The sequence below is a fragment of the Lingula anatina genome, chromosome 4, assembly GCF_051362555.1.
Source record: "Lingula anatina isolate TDL-2025a chromosome 4, LinAna3.0, whole genome shotgun sequence".
Taxonomy (NCBI): Eukaryota; Metazoa; Brachiopoda; class Lingulata; order Lingulida; family Lingulidae; genus Lingula; species Lingula anatina.
Window position 1 is genome coordinate 4381187 of NC_141770.1, and position 17343 is coordinate 4398529.

The 17343-nt window shown below is 33.1% G+C and overlaps 2 protein-coding genes and 1 long non-coding RNA gene across 5 annotated transcripts in view; all 3 read left to right on the forward strand.

Annotated features, from left to right (window-relative positions):
• Positions 1 to 17343, forward strand: part of LOC147762101 (uncharacterized) — a 214773-nt gene that overhangs the window by 160050 nt on the left and 37380 nt on the right. The window lies entirely within an intron of this gene.
• Positions 1 to 17343, forward strand: part of LOC106176769 (uncharacterized) — a 226984-nt gene that overhangs the window by 119204 nt on the left and 90437 nt on the right. The window lies entirely within an intron of this gene.
• The window catches only part of LOC147762108 (uncharacterized), a 70776-nt gene continuing 65305 nt past the window's right edge, over positions 11873 to 17343 (forward strand). The window contains exons 1-2 of the long non-coding RNA XR_015334242.1: positions 11873 to 12083; positions 12258 to 12357. This is a non-coding gene — a long non-coding RNA (uncharacterized LOC147762108). The remainder of the gene's footprint in view (positions 12084 to 12257; positions 12358 to 17343) is intronic.

The window sequence follows — 17343 nt, forward strand, 5'->3', positions numbered from 1 at the left end:
TACCCTTACCATGAAAAGGCAGGCAGTGAAAGACAGCATCAAGAGCAGCAATATGTCTTATCCATGTGTACAATACATGATATGTGGCAAGATTTAGGACATTGTCAAATATTGTGATAACAACAACCCATTCCAGAAACCCATTGTGAGGAGTAATCTGCATCTGTCATTGATAGTAAGGAGAAGTCTTGTATGGGTATATATTGTTTTCCAGATAACAGTTATAGGTAATTTGCAACCTCTTACACAAACAACCTCAAATCATCACATTTGCTATTTCATTTAAAATCATGTGGCAAAATTATTAATATTTAACTATTTTAAGCCATGGAATTTGGCAGTGTTTTCAGTGTAATTTTCAGTTTTTTCAAAGATATTGTCGCAAGAAGATACTTTTCATTAGACACAGTCATTTGATCAGCTTATCACAGATTTTTATTGTTATAAAGCATCATTTGTATAATTTTCAGAAACACTGGACAAGATTTGACAAAATTATTAATGTTTAACTATTTTAAGTCGTGGGATTTGCCAGTCTTTTCAATGTAAATTTCAGTTTTCCCAAATACGTTGTCCCAAAAAACACTTTTCATTAGATACAGTCAACAGATCATCTAATCACAGATTTTTGTTGTTGTTAAGCATCATTTGTACAAATTTCAGAAATACTGTACAAGATTTGACAAAATTATTTACGTTTAACTATTTTAAGTTGTGGGATTTGTCAGTCTTTTCAATGTACATTTCAGTTTCCCCAAATATATTGTCTCTAAAAGACACTTTTCATTAAAGACAGTCAACTGATCAGCTTATCACAGATTTTTATTATTGTTAAGCATCATTTGTAAAAATTTCAGAAATATTGGACAAGATTTGACAAAATTATTAACGTTTAGCTATTTTAAGTCATGGAATTTGCCAGTGTTTTTAGAGTAATTTTCAGTTTTCTCAAATATGTCATCTGAAGAAAATACTTTTCATTAGACACAGTCATTTGATCAGCTTATCACAGATTTTTATTGTTGTTAAGCATCATTTGTATAATTTTCAGAAACACTGGACAAAATTTGACAAAATTATTAATGTTTAACTATTTTAAGTCGTGGGATTTGCCAGTCTTTTCAATGTAATTTTTAGTTTTCCCAAATACTTTGTCCCAAAAAACACTTTTCATTAGATACGGTCAACAGATCATCTTATCACAGATTTTTAATGTTGTTAAGCATCATTTGTACAAATTTCAGAAATACTGTATAAGATTTGACAAAATTATTAACATTTAACTATTTTAAGTCGTGGGATTTGTCAGTCTTTTCAATGAAAATTTCAGTTTCCCCAAATATATTGTCTCTAAAAGACACTTTTCATTAAACACAGTCAACTGATCAGCTTATCACAGATTTTTATTGTTGTTAAGCATCATTTGTAAAAATTTCAGAAATATTGGACAAGATTTGACAAAATTATTAACGTTTTACCATTTTAAGTCATGGAATTTGCCAGTGTTTTTAGAGTAATTTTTAGTTTTCCCAAATACGTTGTCCCAAAAAACACTTTTCACTAGATACAGTCATTGAGTTTGCCAGTCTTTTCAATGTAATTTTTTAGCTTTTTATGTACTTATGCAGTCTGTACATATAGCTGTCACCTGTGTCTGTCATTGCCGTTGCCTTCACCGTCCCTGTCGCCGTTGCCATGCACTCAGCGATAACACGATAAGTGGAATACCGTTTTATTTTTTGTATTCAAACTTACAGAACTGATGAATATTCATAATACGCAGGTGAAGTTCGAAAAACCAGCATGATTGGGCCATTTTTAGGGAAGTTATGCTGTTTTTTTCACTTTTTTTCAGCATATATGCAACCCTGATAACACAATAAGTGAAAAACCGCTTTACTTTTTGGCTTGAAACTTACAGAACTTACAGAATATTCATAATACGTAGGCCAAGTAAATTTAAAGGTGGTTAAAATAAAATCCAATGTTTTCATCATATAATTTGAGTTTTAATTTGCAACACCAACCACAAGAGACAGCTAGTGCAATCACATTTGAACAAAGTGCATATGGCTAACCTTAGAAAAATAGTTCTTGTGTCCATCATATATAATCTTATACATTATATGAAGGCTCATATGGAATACCTGTAAAAAGAAACATTTTAATGATGGAAACATCTTGGCAGCTGTAAAATTCATAATATGTATTATTTTATCATGGATGATGCTATGATATACAAAGACTGATATATACAATACATTATTTTTTACAATTTTAATTGCAGCTAAGAGAGCCAGTTAGGGTACACAATGCAACATTTAAAGAAATATAATAAACTCTATTTTACCACTAAAATGTTATTTATCGCAATTAATCTGGAATCTGTGCTTTTCATCGAATTACGCGACCTCCATAGATGACTAGCCTTTGTAATAATCTCTTAAGAGACAAGCTTTTAAAAACCTGGACTAACTCTGAATATCGGAACAGATTTATTTACCATTGGTATGAAAGGGGAAACAGAAAAGTCTGTTTTCTGGTCGAAATGATAAGTTTTTATTTCTTTAATAAACATTATTATTAATTTTCTTCACAATAATAATAACAATAATGGTTGTTATTAATACTTTTATCATTATTTTATATTTATTAATTCTAGCCAAATGTCATTGGTGATTTCACATGACATTTAATTTTTTTATCTTATTGTACTTTGTTAGAACTCTTATCTTCTTACCACTGTTTCCAATGATAAGATCAAGATAACTGTCAATTACCTAATCATAAAGCATGTTATATATCTCATTTTTAATAAATCAAACATTAGAAAGAGAAATTAATGTCTCTTTATGTTGAGTATGTATGTACTATTAGTAATAAGGCAAATTCTGCAAGGCATTATTTAAGTCTATGTAGCTCATTTTAACATTAGATATTCATAAGATTTTTATATTTTACCTGTGCAACAAAACTGTTTACTTACTTCATCAGTAAGCATCCCATTAATAGATGAAATGCTATCATATGTAATGTGGTGGGATTTATACTTTCCGAGTGTTCTGTTGGTTGACTCCATGTTGGAGTCTTTGTAAATGACAGAGTGTTTGATGCTTTCCTCAAAGATGGTGTTCTTAGTGGAAGAGGGAGTTACAATATTGGATTTGGTAGAGTGAACGGTGGTGCTTCTGTGGTTGGATTGGACAACAGAGCTGGTAGGCATATTAGATGATTTAGCTTTTGGTGCTAGAAAGCACAGCACTGGAGGTTAACACAATTGGCTCCTGACAGTTGAAGTTGTCCAACACTTGTTCCTCTTGGACAACATGGCAGTCAGCTGTGTCTCCTGGAAGAGACAAGTTTATCCCATTTTGTCTTTTCATCATCTACGCTTTATGCTCGACTCTTCCTGAATGTACGCATCTTTTCACTGGTCTAATAGGTAAATGTGATTGAACACATTCTTTGGCTTCAGGTTTTGTGCATGGGTTTTTTCTTGAGTTGCAGTTGTTGCTTTTTGGCAGGACTAGGCCGTAAATCAACCCCACTTTCATTTGAAATTGACTCTTGTAACTTCTGAAGTATTGTTATCAACTTTTCATTTGTGTGGCGGATGGCTTCACCATCTGTAACTAAATAGGTTTTTGACTTAATTTGTGCTAAAAGATCATGGCACTTAGAAAGTTCTGTTTGTTTGGGGAATATTGGTGTTGGGATTTCTGGCAAATTAGAAGATGACACATTTACATGCACTTCATAGTTATCTGGATCTGTGTTATTTGGTGTGAGCTTGGTCGATTTAAACAGGACCTCTTCATCTATAGTAAAAAACGAGGAGTTCCTGTAGTTGGCTGGTACATGTAGCTGGTCCCAGCTCACATCTTTAAAACATAATATACCAAACAAATGCTTGCATTGCAGCCATTTAATTGCCAGTCCTGGCAAGTACAAGATGGTGCAACCTCTCCAGATCCAAACGTGAAAGTGTGCCAATATCCACGTTTGGTCTCACTTTGTATTTGACACCTGGCAGGACCAACCATAAAAATGGCTTCTTCCCTGTCCTCAAGATAGGATGTACTGGCTATTCTTCTCATACAATGTTTAGTTAAAAAACTCTGGGCAATTCTGTAGATAAGACAGAACTGTGGCATCATACTTCCTATAATATCCAGCATAGGTATTGTTCTTTTTTATGTATCTGAAAAATGAATTATATCTTTGATTACATTTATATAAGTCAGAAGTAAAAATTGACATATTTTTAAGACAAGTAAATAACACAGAATTATACATTGGACCTGGTGAATCTCTTTGAAAACTTTTGATTAACACTTTTATATGCTTACTTATATTACTTATCAGTATATAGCTTTTGCACATTCTATTATACAGTATGAAAATCATAATGTTATAACATATCAAAATGATTTACATTAAAAGGGCCAGGAAAAATTTTGGTAGTTTAGAGGGTGAACGTTGTTATTTGGTACGGTTTAGAACATTGATTCAGCAGTCATATATTGGCAATCTAACTGTGATCTTGAAATTGACCTTTGACCCACTTTTCAACATGAACCCCACTTTACAAATTTTGAATAAACCTATTTTTACACACAATTTTGTTTTAAAATGGTAATTTTCAACAAAATTGAGAATATTTGTTTACTGCATTTTGTAGACCTTGTCAAGCACAACACTGCAATTAAGTGGTGTCGCTATTTTTGCTTTTCCATATGAATGCGCTTACTCCCCCTTACGAAAAGTCCTATAGGATCGTGTAGGACTTTTTCGTTAGGGATAGCTGATGGTACAATACCAGGAGGTGGTATCGCCTCTCTGATCCTCTATAATAATATATATAAGAATTTTTTGGCCAATTATAAAAATCAGAAATTATTTCCTTTGGAGCAAAGTTTGATGAGTAAAATTAATACCATAGATCAATCAAAAATTGGGTTTGTAAACAACTGAAAATTGGTTTCAGCACTCGGATAAAAATTGTTAAAAGGCGTTCGAAAGTTTAGAGTCTACTGCTGCTAGGTCAAAAGGTACAAAGTGGCGAATGCTGGGTGAGAAGAGTCCCCATGTTGCTTTCAACCCTTTTCTCCATTCATTCCACTCAGCTTGGTGAGATTCTGTCCATGAATCACCTTACTTTCAGTTTTGACAACATCTCTTAGTTTCATATGATCCTCCCACGTAGCCCTGTTATATCAAATTGTAATTCAATATGTCACAATACATTGGATCACATACCTGTAAAAGTTGTTTTAAAGAGGCATGCTCTCAGTTAAAGTACATGCCTAGACCATAGGTCAGAACTGGTGCCATTTTGTATTTTAATTCTGATGAGACTGTTAACAATGTGAGTAGACAAGTGAGAGTATTGAGATCATCCACTCCTTATCTGCCAGAGACAGGAATTATCAATTAATTTTTCTTAGATGATCTCGCCACACCACAAATGGCCAAAGCTGTACAAGATTAGCTTTACCACCATGGCATCAACAGGGTGGACTGACTTGCCCAATCTCCAGACACAAACCCCATTAAAAGCCTGTGGAATGAGATTTGAAATCAAGTGGCAAAAGATAGCCCCTTTACCAGAAACACTCTAATTCGAAATGTCTTTAAAATTGTAACCTGAAGTTTATTAATTGAACCGTTATCAGTGAATGTCCAAAATACTCAGGATTGTGACTATATTTGCAAAACGGTGCAAAAATTTTGTTTCCCATTGTAGATCCAATTGAATAAAACGGAAAAGTGAAAAATGAAGTTAGAGATATATAATATTATTCAGAGGCGAATCAAGGATTATTTGAAGGGAGGGAGGGGGGTTCGAGAATGCAAAGCCGACCTTTAACCCCCCCCCCCCCGAATTCCCTTCTCCACATCCTTGACTTGGGGTTCGGGGCCCACTGAAGAGCCCCAATAAGTTTTTATAGTTTAGGGGGGGAACGGTGTTATTTGGTAGGCCTACGGTTTAGAACTATAATATTCAGCCAGTCAAAATTTTAATTTTAAAATTAAAATGGGAGGTTGGATTACACATTCTACTGCGTTAGGAATTTTAATTCTCAGATGTTATCGGTTGTGAGGGATTGAAGCAGATTGAAAAAGATACTTGTACGACACACAAACTGACGCTAATACTCATTCTCAATATATAAGTCCATTTAAACTCTTTTATCAGCATTCTCCATATGAAGAGAGAGAGATGTGATTCAAATTTACTTTATTTTATGATTATTATTTAATTAAAATCTTTTATACATCTTTTATCACTTTCAACTCCCATCCACCAGAAGCACTGTGCATTTTCTGTTTTTCCACATAAGGAGTTGTGTTGGTTTTTATGTCTTTAAACATTGTGTAATTATATTATTTTATGCACTGTCATCTTTTTTCACATATTGGAATTTTCATTATGTGAATTTGAACTCTCACATATGGTCCTGAAACTGTAATCTTATTGACCATGTTATTCTGTTGTACATTTTGTGAAATTTTTATCTTTCACATACTGGCATTTTCATTGTGGGACTTATAACTCCAAAGGGCATGTAACAGTTCACTTTTATTGATACTACCTGTTGTGCAATATTTGCAACTTGACTGTTCTTTTTGGCAAATAATTAAATTTTTTTCTAAAAAGTGTTTTTTTTTTTTTGTTATAATCTCTTAAGAAATTATTACAAAGTACAGCCATCTATGGAGGTCACATGGTCTGATGACAAGTTCAGATATCAGAATAATAGCCTTTTTGTAGTAAAACAAAATATATTATATTTCTGTGAGTTGTTTACACTGTTTAAACTTAAGTTGGATGATACATATCATGGTTATGCAGCTAGACTGAATGGCAGCTTTAGTGGAATATTTTTGTAATATTTCTTTAATTTTTAATTTTTCAAACTGGCATTTGCAAGATGTGACTTATCACTCCCATCCACCAGGAGCCCTGTACTGTTACTTTGTAACATTTTCTGTATTTTTTTTAATTTACAAGAATGATTCTTAGGATTGACATACAGCCCAAATAAGAAAAAACAGCTCTATTAAATTATATATATATATACCCTGTATATATATATATATTATTGAGTTTAAGCTTTTTTTTTTTTTTTTTTTTTTTTTTGTGAAATTTTCACTTTATCTCGTTCTGGCATTTCCAAAGTTTAACTCTTATCAGCCTGAAGCCTTAGGGACTATTTCCAGACCCTATCACACTAACTGTGGATCAATCTATCTTCAAGGGAATTCTCGCTAAATTGCAATCCATGTAAGTGGCTTAGCTGTTTGTCACGCCTACTGAAACTGGCATGCCAGGATCCTAAGCCGCTTAAGCTGAAAGCAATTTAGTGAGAAACCCCTTGGAGTTGGATTGATCCTGTTAGATTGATCTAGGTATGGGAATTCAGTCTAATGCTTGTTACACATTTTACTTTCATCCTAATCCACTGTTATGCAGAATTAGAATTTGATGTTGGCTATGCAGTTACAGTAAGCATAATACATCAATGCATCAGAATTGACAGTATCCTATTTTCTGTATTTTTATTTTCTGGTTTTTGTCTGTACATTTGACAGCTTTGCTGCCTTGTTTACAAATACTTATGAACTTATAAGTATTGAAAGAAGCTATTATATAACAAATGGTAAAACTGGTGAATTTATAAACCTATAGGCCTTGACCCATATATTCATATTTACATAGGGTTTATTATAATTGTATATGTCTGGTGCTGTCACTGAAAAAATCTATTAAACTCTGTTGTTGCAACATGTTTTGTGTCTGTATATTTTGCCAGCTTTGCTGTGCTCATCTTATGTTAGTGTTCATCTTATGGTTTGCCCAAAGATAATTAAGTAACATGTCTACAGCAATTTTGTATAAGTAATATACAGAGAATTATTTTAATATTATTTCTTTAAAATAAAGATTTTAGCAACTTTTTTGCGATAAGCAATTGAAGCTTTTATACTAATATATACACTACATGTACTGTTGTGATCCCATTGTACTAGTCTTTATACTAATATGTACACTACATGTACTGTTGTGATCTCATTGTACTAGTCTTTATACTAATATGTACACTACATGTACTGTTGTGATCCCATTGTACTAGTCTTTATACTAATATGTACACTACATGTACTGTTGTGATCCCATTGTACTAGTCTTTATACTAATATGTACACTACATGTACTGTTGTGATCCCATTGTACTAGTCTTTATACTAATATGTACACTACATGTACTGTTGTGATCCCATTGTACTAGTCTTTATACTAATATGTACACTACATGTACTGTTGTGATCCCATTGTACTAGTCTTTATACTAATATGTACACTACATGTACTGTTGTGATCCCATTGTACTAGTCTTTATACTAATATGTACACTACATGTACTGTTGTGATCTCATTGTACTAGTCTTTATACTAATATGTACACTACATGTACTGTTGTGATCCCATTGTACTAGTCTTTATACTAATATGTACACTACATGTACTGTTGTGATCCCATTGTACTAGTCTTTATACTAATATGTACACTACATGTACTGTTGTGATCTCATTGTACTAGTCTTTATACTAATATGTACACTACATGTACTGTTGTGATCTCATTGTACTAGTCTTTATACTAATATGTACACTACATGTACTGTTGTGATCCCATTGTACTAGTCTTTATACTAATATGTACACTACATGTACTGTTGTGATCCCATTGTACTAGTCTTTATACTAATATGTACACTACATGTACTGTTGTGATCCCATTGTACTAGTCTTTATACTAATATGTACACTACATGTACTGTTGTGATCCCATTGTACTAGTCTTTATACTAATATGTACACTACATGTACTGTTGTGATCTCATTGTAGTCTTTATACTAGTATGTACACTACTGTTGTGATCTCATTGTAGTCTTTATACTAGTATGTACACTACTGTTGTGATCTCATTGTAGTCTTTATACTAATATGTACACTACTGTTGTGATCTCATTGTAGTCTTTATACTAGTATGTACACTACTGTTGTGATCTCATTGTAGTCTTTATACTAGTATGTACACTACTGTTGTGATCTCATTGAAGTCTTTATACTAGTATGTACACTACTGTTGTGATCCCATTGTACTAGTCTTTATACTAGTATGTACACTACTGTTGTGATCCCATTGTACTAGTCTTTATACTAGTATGTACACTACTGTTGTGATGTCATTGTACTAGTCTTTATACTAGTATGTACACTACTGTTGTGATGTCATTGTACTAGTCTTTATACTAGTATGTACACTACTGTTGTGATCTCATTGTAGTCTTTATACTAGTATGTACACTACTGTTGTGATCCCATTGTACTAGTCTTTATACTAGTATGTACACTACTGTTGTGATCCCATTGTACTAGTCTTTATACTAGTATGTACACTACTGTTGTGATCCCATTGTACTAGTCTTTATACTAGTATGTACACTACTGTTGTGATGTCATTGTACTAGTCTTTATACTAGTATGTACACTACTGTTGTGATGTCATTGTACTAGTCTTTATACTAGTATGTACACTACTGTTGTGATGTCATTGTACTAGTCTTTATACTAGTATGTACACTACTGTTGTGATCCCATTGTACTAGTCTTTATAAAAGATGAGTTATAAAATACTAAGAAAACTTCAGACTCCTACTGTCTGTTATTATATTTTTTATCTCATGCCTCATTGAGAAAATTCAGAACAGCAGACTAAAAGATCTGTGAATCAAATATGGCGACCCATTAAAAAACTTAATTCCTGATTAGACACTGAATAGATTCCCTGCAGGAATTACACCACATTTGATCCTCAGATATGTTTGTCCACTGTTCTGAAAGCACTCATTGACAAATAATATCATACAGAACCTGGGTAGGGGGTAAAACTTATGTTTACAACAGGTATGTACACAAAACTGATAAAGGATACTTGATAGATAAAAAAATTCCAGTTTTTCACCACTTGAGAGTTACTTTTACACTTAGTCCCCATTCACTGTGGACATAATATACAGTGATGAAAGAGAGGGGACATTTTAAAAGTGGCAAACTACAGTCTCTTTGCAGTGAATATCAGAATTTTGTTTCGTTAACGTGAAATATGTACAAAATATATAGAAATTTACATGGGAACATTTTTAGTGCACAAGTGTTATTAAAAAGTACTGTATAGATGTTTATAAATAGTTTTTATAACTCTTTGAAATAAAATTGAAAGTCTACAGTCTACAGTTTTTGTTATGTTACTGTTTATCATACTTGTATTATTTTAGGTAATAAAGATTTTATCAACTGTATTCATAACTTTCAATTTTAATACACATCTTGAAAATGTATTTGACCTTTGTTTTTCTTAGAATTATCATTTCAACATTAAAAATGCACCAACCAACTTTTAATTATAAATAAGTATTAAATAATAATATTATCATTATTATTTGTTGTTGTTGTTATATTAATATGACTGTCTAAGAATATTAGGTTTAAGAGCTCAATTCCAACAAATATAAGTGCATTCAAAACATTGGACTAACAGATCTGCGGATCAAATTATGGCAACCCACTAACAAGCTTACCTCTTAATTCCTGATTAGTCACAGAACAGATTCCCTGCAGGGATTATGCAACAAGCATTCAAGTGGGTCAGCCATATTTGATCTGCGGATCTGTTAGTCTCTGTACTGAATAACTTTATCTCTCTAGGTGATCAGATATGCATACCACCCTCTGGCTTTTGGGTTGAAAACAGAAAATGTGGTCATAATTAAAGCACGTTAAAAACAAAAGGAGGCATGCCAATCTGATTGCATTCAGCAAGAGTCCCTGTGGAGTTGGATCGATTTACATAGATCAATAGTGTCATTGGGAATGAGTCCTTAATTGAGGCACTAGTAGATATGTCAGTGGCAATACTAAGATGAATAAAAATAAAATGATAAAAAGAAAGTGTAGTGATAGTTTCTAATATGATTCTTTTACTTCCAAAAGTGTTTTATGCGGTTCAAAGTGATAACATTATTTATATTAAAGAATCATGGACCACTGAAAGACAAAGTATATTGCAAACTTTTTGAGAGGTAAAAAAACTAGGCCTTGTCTCCCATTTCTCCCTTACAGATATCAAGTCAGCGACGTTGTATATGTGCGCACGCATGTTATTACGTCGCTCATTCTTCTTTGTTACGTTAAAATGATACATACGTTACCATAAAGTGTGTAAATATTTTTTATTCTATTTTCATTGGTTGTCTTTCCTTTTGTGCGCCAACACTATTTTAATGAAACACAAATAAAAGACATAAGTGTTGGCCCACACAGCGAAAGAAAACCAATGAAAATAGAATAAATATTTACACGCTTCATTTTAACGTATGTATCGGTAACGTATGTATCATTTTAACGTAACAAAGAAGAATAAGCGACGTAAAAACAAGTGTGCGCACATATACAACGTCGCACGCAACCACAGAGTCGCGACAACAGAGAACAAACAATGAAATTAGAAAACAATACCTTCACGAATGATGCGTAACTCAGTAAACTGATTCTTATGTGATTTGTTTTTTCTAAGAAGCATATTTGAGTTCATATGTACTGCTGCATAAAAATAAAAATGTTAGATATACATGTACAAACCTTAGTCGCCACAACTCTAGTGTTAAATATTTACAGTGCTAGAGCAATAGGCGACATCATGTTTTAATTGGAATGCTTTAATAATAATAACCTCATTTATTTGGGATGAAGGTCTATAGATGGACAAAACAAAATGGTCTGTTTGTGCAATAATCTGATGGTAACGTTTTAGATTGTGTTAAGCCGCATCGTGTCTTCTCTAACACAATCCCACGGCAATGCTATTATTATGTAAACCAGGTGAGCATTTTGGTGAGAGGTATTCAGATAGGACCAAGGTCAGAAGGAAGAGGAAGAAGCCTCATATGCCATATTACCAAACTTTCCACACATAGACTGAAATTTTGGTACTGAGATCTGCTGTAGTTTGTTGTAAGTACTGTATAGATGATATAAGGCAACTCTGATAGGTTTATGATGATGGTTTTTTTTATCAAAGAGTATTCATATCCCAGTTCAGGCGTAATGACTCTTGGGTATATTTCATTGACATGAATGTTGAAATGAGCTCGAAAATTTAAATAATTTTTTATGTTGCTTTTCCAGCAGGAGAATATTTGCTCATAAAGAAGTGAGAAGATAATCCCAGCCGCCCAAAGGTCTGAACGCGTTATTCCGTCTTAAACAAAGCAAGTCGACAAAGCAGGTAACTACTGGTACATTCTCAGCTCCCAATGGGTGCCTTTTTTATGACAGCGGCTTGTACACATGTATCCTGTTTATTAAAGTTATCTGACAAGAAACAAGTGGTTTTTAAGAGAACTAACCCCGACCAGGAAAGAAAATGTATATTTGCTAGGCACTGTCGACCTCCCTTGACTTCAATTTTCCTGATTGCAATTTCGATTACATACCGTCCTTGATATTATAATCTGAAATAAAATGCTCGCATAAAGTATTTGATTTTAAAAAGTTGATCTAAAGTGTTAGCATTCGGATTACAAAATTATTTAAGTGTGGATGCATTGGAATAAAGAAATTGGTAGAATCATTCTCAAGAGGTTTTTAATAAGCACATGTAGCAATTAAATCCTGAATTTATATCACATACCTACAAAATACGCAAAATAATGTATAACTTAGAAAGTAAAAAACCGATCAAGATTATTATTAATATTATGTATTTCACTTTGTCAATTCCTTAGATATTATTATGAATTTAGTTTAATTTATTTCATTTTACATTTAATTTCAGTGCCTCGTAACAACCGTCTACGATGAAATTGGACGCACTCCCAGCAAAGACATCAGATTCGTGAACGCCAGCGCCCGCACCCATGTCAACGTTGTCTTGCGTGTCGAAGTTTGTCGTATAGTTTTAACTTGCAGTTTAAGTTAAAACTTGCAGGGTTGACATTTGATTTGGTTTGAAATGTAATATTTGCTTTGGTTTGTAATATTCTGCATCAAAACATGTATCGAATGAAGTACAGCGTGCAACAAATGTTTTATTCATGAAACTTCTGATAAAAGGGACCAAATCCAAGCGTCAACCCTGCACGTCGCTGGTTTATTATTATACATATGTAAATAAGTTGTAGTACAGCACTCTATCCGCACACGATGTTTTTATTGTGATTTAATTTTTTGTTCATACCCACCAGTTCTCGAACCGGAAACGACCCTTTTTAAGTTATCTTAAAACAAAAATGTGCCTTGCTTAAGTGTTCTATGAAAATAAAATTAATAGTTGTAAAATTATCATAAAGTGATGTGCAGGTAGAGCACTGAGACAGTACGACCGGTTTAATGTTTGATTGTCAAATTTTGTGTGTGGGCAAATATGTAATAAGACACGAAAATGCATGTTTATCCATATTAAATCGGTTACAAACATTGATTTTAATGAAGTTAGCTTTAGAAATAAATAGGTAGCAACTTCATTACGTAAAATGCCTACAGGAATTTTATTGTGGGTTCAATGGAAGAAATGAACGAGATGTAAATTTACAATAAACTGTAAACGCTGAAATCCAATTATGACACTTAAGAATTAACGGCAAAATGAAATTGTAAAAAGTGCTCAAGTTATTGCAGAATTGCCCACACGTATTAAAACGGTTCTTTCTAAAATTGTGAATATGCGGTTATGGCGCATGGTAAGAATAAACTTCCTTTGGTTCCCGGTGTTTTGATATACTAGTAGTATGTCTGATCAGTGATAGACCCATAGTTTTATTGCGGGGAGGGGGTAGAAATGTTCGTTTTCAGAATATCAAACCACGGGTTGGGTTAGTTTTTTCTGCAATTAATAAGTTTTTGTTATTAAAGAAGGGAAATTAACATTATACCTTCCTTACAAAGCGTAAATACTCACAAAAGAAACTGTGATTAGTAGAAAGTGTTTCCTTTTGCGTCAATTGAAATGTACATGTAGAACTGGCATTTATCGCATCTTTTACAAGTTGAAATTTTGAAAAATCCGAAACTTAAGTTATCGCAAAGCTCTGATTTGGGGGTAATGGGTATTTCCTAGTAATTAAAGAAACTTGGTCAGTTAATCGCCTAAAAAAACTTTTTCTTTTGTGATTTTTTTTTTTTTTTTTTTTGTCTAATCAAACATGAAAAAACAAAAAAAATATAAGAAAAAAGACACTTTGGTAAAAGTAGAAGATAATGTTATATAGAGATATTCATGGAAATATTAATGTTCGGAGCCGAGATTTAATTACTGTACCCCGCAGGGACGACGTGTGGGGAGGTAAGAATAAACTTCCTTGGGTTCCCGGTATTTTGATATACTAGTAGTATGTCTGATCAGTGATAGACCCATAGTTTTATTGCTGGGAGGGGGTAGAAATGTTCGTTTTCAGAAAATCAAGTCAGGGGTTGGGTTAGTTTTTTTGGCAATTAATAAGTTTTTTTATTAAAGAAGGGAAATTAACTTTATACCTTCATTACAAAGCGGAAATACTCACAAAGAGAAACTGTGATTAGCAGAAAGTGTTTCCTTATGCGTCAATTAAAATGTACATGTAGAACTGGCATCTATCGAATCTTTTACAAGTTGAAATTTTGACAAATCTGAAACTAAAGTTGTCGCAAAGTTCTGATTTGGGGGAAATAGGTATTTCCTAGTAATTAAAGAAGCTTGGTCAGTTAATCGCCTAATTTTTTTTCTAATCAAACATGAAAAAACAAAAAAAAAATTTTAAAAATGACACTTTGATTGATTAGAGTAAAAGATTTCCACAAAATTGGAAGGTCAGTGTTTGACTTAATGTTGATCTTGTACTTGGTACTTTCTTAATTCTATATTTCGATCGGGATCAAGGAGTGATTGAGAACAAAAGGCCTGATTAGGTGCCAGTCCTGCACGTGCTGTTGGGTTATTTTTGCTGAGTGTTTCTGAATCACTGAACACAAGTGACCGTAGAGTTATTTTAAGTAAACTTGTTTTTGCACAACCTTTTTAATTTTGTTTACATAATATTGTTCTTAAAATGACTATTGACTGGGATAAGGTTGTAAACTGACCATGTCTTCATGCTGTTCTTGATTCGCACGGCGCATAAATTTGTTCCTATTTTAAGATTTAAAGAGAAGAAAAACATATTTATTTATCTATGAGAAAGCATTCATTAAATTTACAGAACTGAATAATGTTTGACTGCTGTTTGGTGTTTTGTGTAATCATCAGCATGGGGACATACAGTTAGCTGTGGGGTCATGAGTGTGTTCCCGCGTGCGGGGAGAACGCTTACATGAGATCGTAATCATTTTGAATTTTCTATACTGTTACCACCCTTGAATTTGGATAAAAATGTCCCTCGGTGAAATATTGGATCAGTCACAAGACAAATACTCCAATTTCAACTTTGAACGATTGCTGTAAAATACATCGTCAAATCTTCAACTTTCTCTTTTAACTCTGGACAAAAACCTGAGAATTTCATGTTCTGGTCAGTATTATGTCGTCTTGTATGCAGTGTTCTTGAACACTTTAGAACCAAAATGATTGATCTTGAGCGACAATATTCAAAATGCATAGAATCTCCCACACATTTAGTTGTAGATAGTTGTATTTAAGATTAATTTATATCTCAAATTGCGCAGTCGTTATGAAAATTACTTTTTATGTAAAGCCAAAACGTAATGTTCGGATTTTGAATACATCTGTATGGTGTAGTTGTTTGTATTTGTTATAATGAATGTACATAAAAGTTGTAATAGATGATGTGCAAAATGTCACATGTTTATTCTTGACTTTCTTTTCTTCAGCTCGACTTGAACCTTAGGTTTTCAACTCCTAGCTCACCCTTTTCTACTTCTTAGTCTGTCGCCTTACCTACTGAGCCACCGTCTCAGTTCGCGTTTTTCCTCATTCGTATGATCCTCTTATAGTAGTTTGAATTGTTTATTTGGGTTTATTTTTGCAAAAGGTAATTTGCTGGGACCTAGAAGCGCCAGGAATCGAACTGGGGACCTTCTGTCTCAGAGGCAAGCGCGTTACCTACTCCTCTAAGTGTTCCCACCCACCCTCCCCGTGTAGACTTTCTTCTTATAGTAAGCAAAGAAAAATTCTAATAGCACCCCTTTGTAATTCCAAAGTGCCCGAGCCAGAAATCGAACCCCAACCCCAGGCTTTCACTGAGCCATGTAGCCATCAGTAAAACACTAAGACATTTTGTATATTCAATAAGTGTTTTATTAAGAGCAATACAAATTGCTTTTATGTATTCAAATATTTATGAAACATATATCTGTAAAATATCATCGTCTTCAGTCTTTTTATTACGACAAGTTAAAAAGCGTTTAGTATTTAAAAGAATATCATGATATTATAGTATAATATTATGATGTCTGCATTTAAATTCACTTGCAGGTGTAAAAAATATATTCGACTTGACAAATAAACTATTTACCACACTAATGGTCTTATGTTTGTTCTTAATGACAAAAACAAAATATTTCAACTTCTTCAATAAAAAAAAACACAGTGGTGGATCTAGTCTCCGCCCTCCCCGAGGAGAGAGACCCATTCTGGACTCGCATGATCAAGTTCTCAAAATACTCCATCTCGCTCCAAATGTCAACATCTGACCCCTTTAAAATGTCCTGCATCTGCCATTGTGTTTTTTTTCTATATAATAATGACAATTATGAGATTTTTATTAAATGCTCTGTTTAAAATTGCACGCTTTTTTCAGTCAAACTCTTATTGTTGGGAGCTTAAAAACGGATACGCACTCTCGTTATGTTTGGCAAAAAAAATGTCAAAAGTCCTACATAAAAAATATATATATACAACGTTTATACTAACAGCTATTGACAAACTGGAAAGACTAATGAACATTAGATAGAAAATGAATATGAAATAAAAAAAAATCCTTGCAAAAACTACTTAGAGAACAAACTACATGTTCACTTATGAAATTTGGGTTAAAATCCAATGGACAGATCACGGTATTTCTCATATTTCCTATAGTCTACTACATCCATTTTCAATTAGAAAACAAACTACATTTACATAAAATCTGGGTTAAAATCCAAGGGACAGATCACGATTTTTCTCATATTTCCTACATCTATCTTCAATTCGAAAAAAACCCTTCTGAACATAAATTCGAATAAATTCGAATATACATCAATAATTTCTGCTTCATCTGGTCGATAGAATGATGCTGTTAAG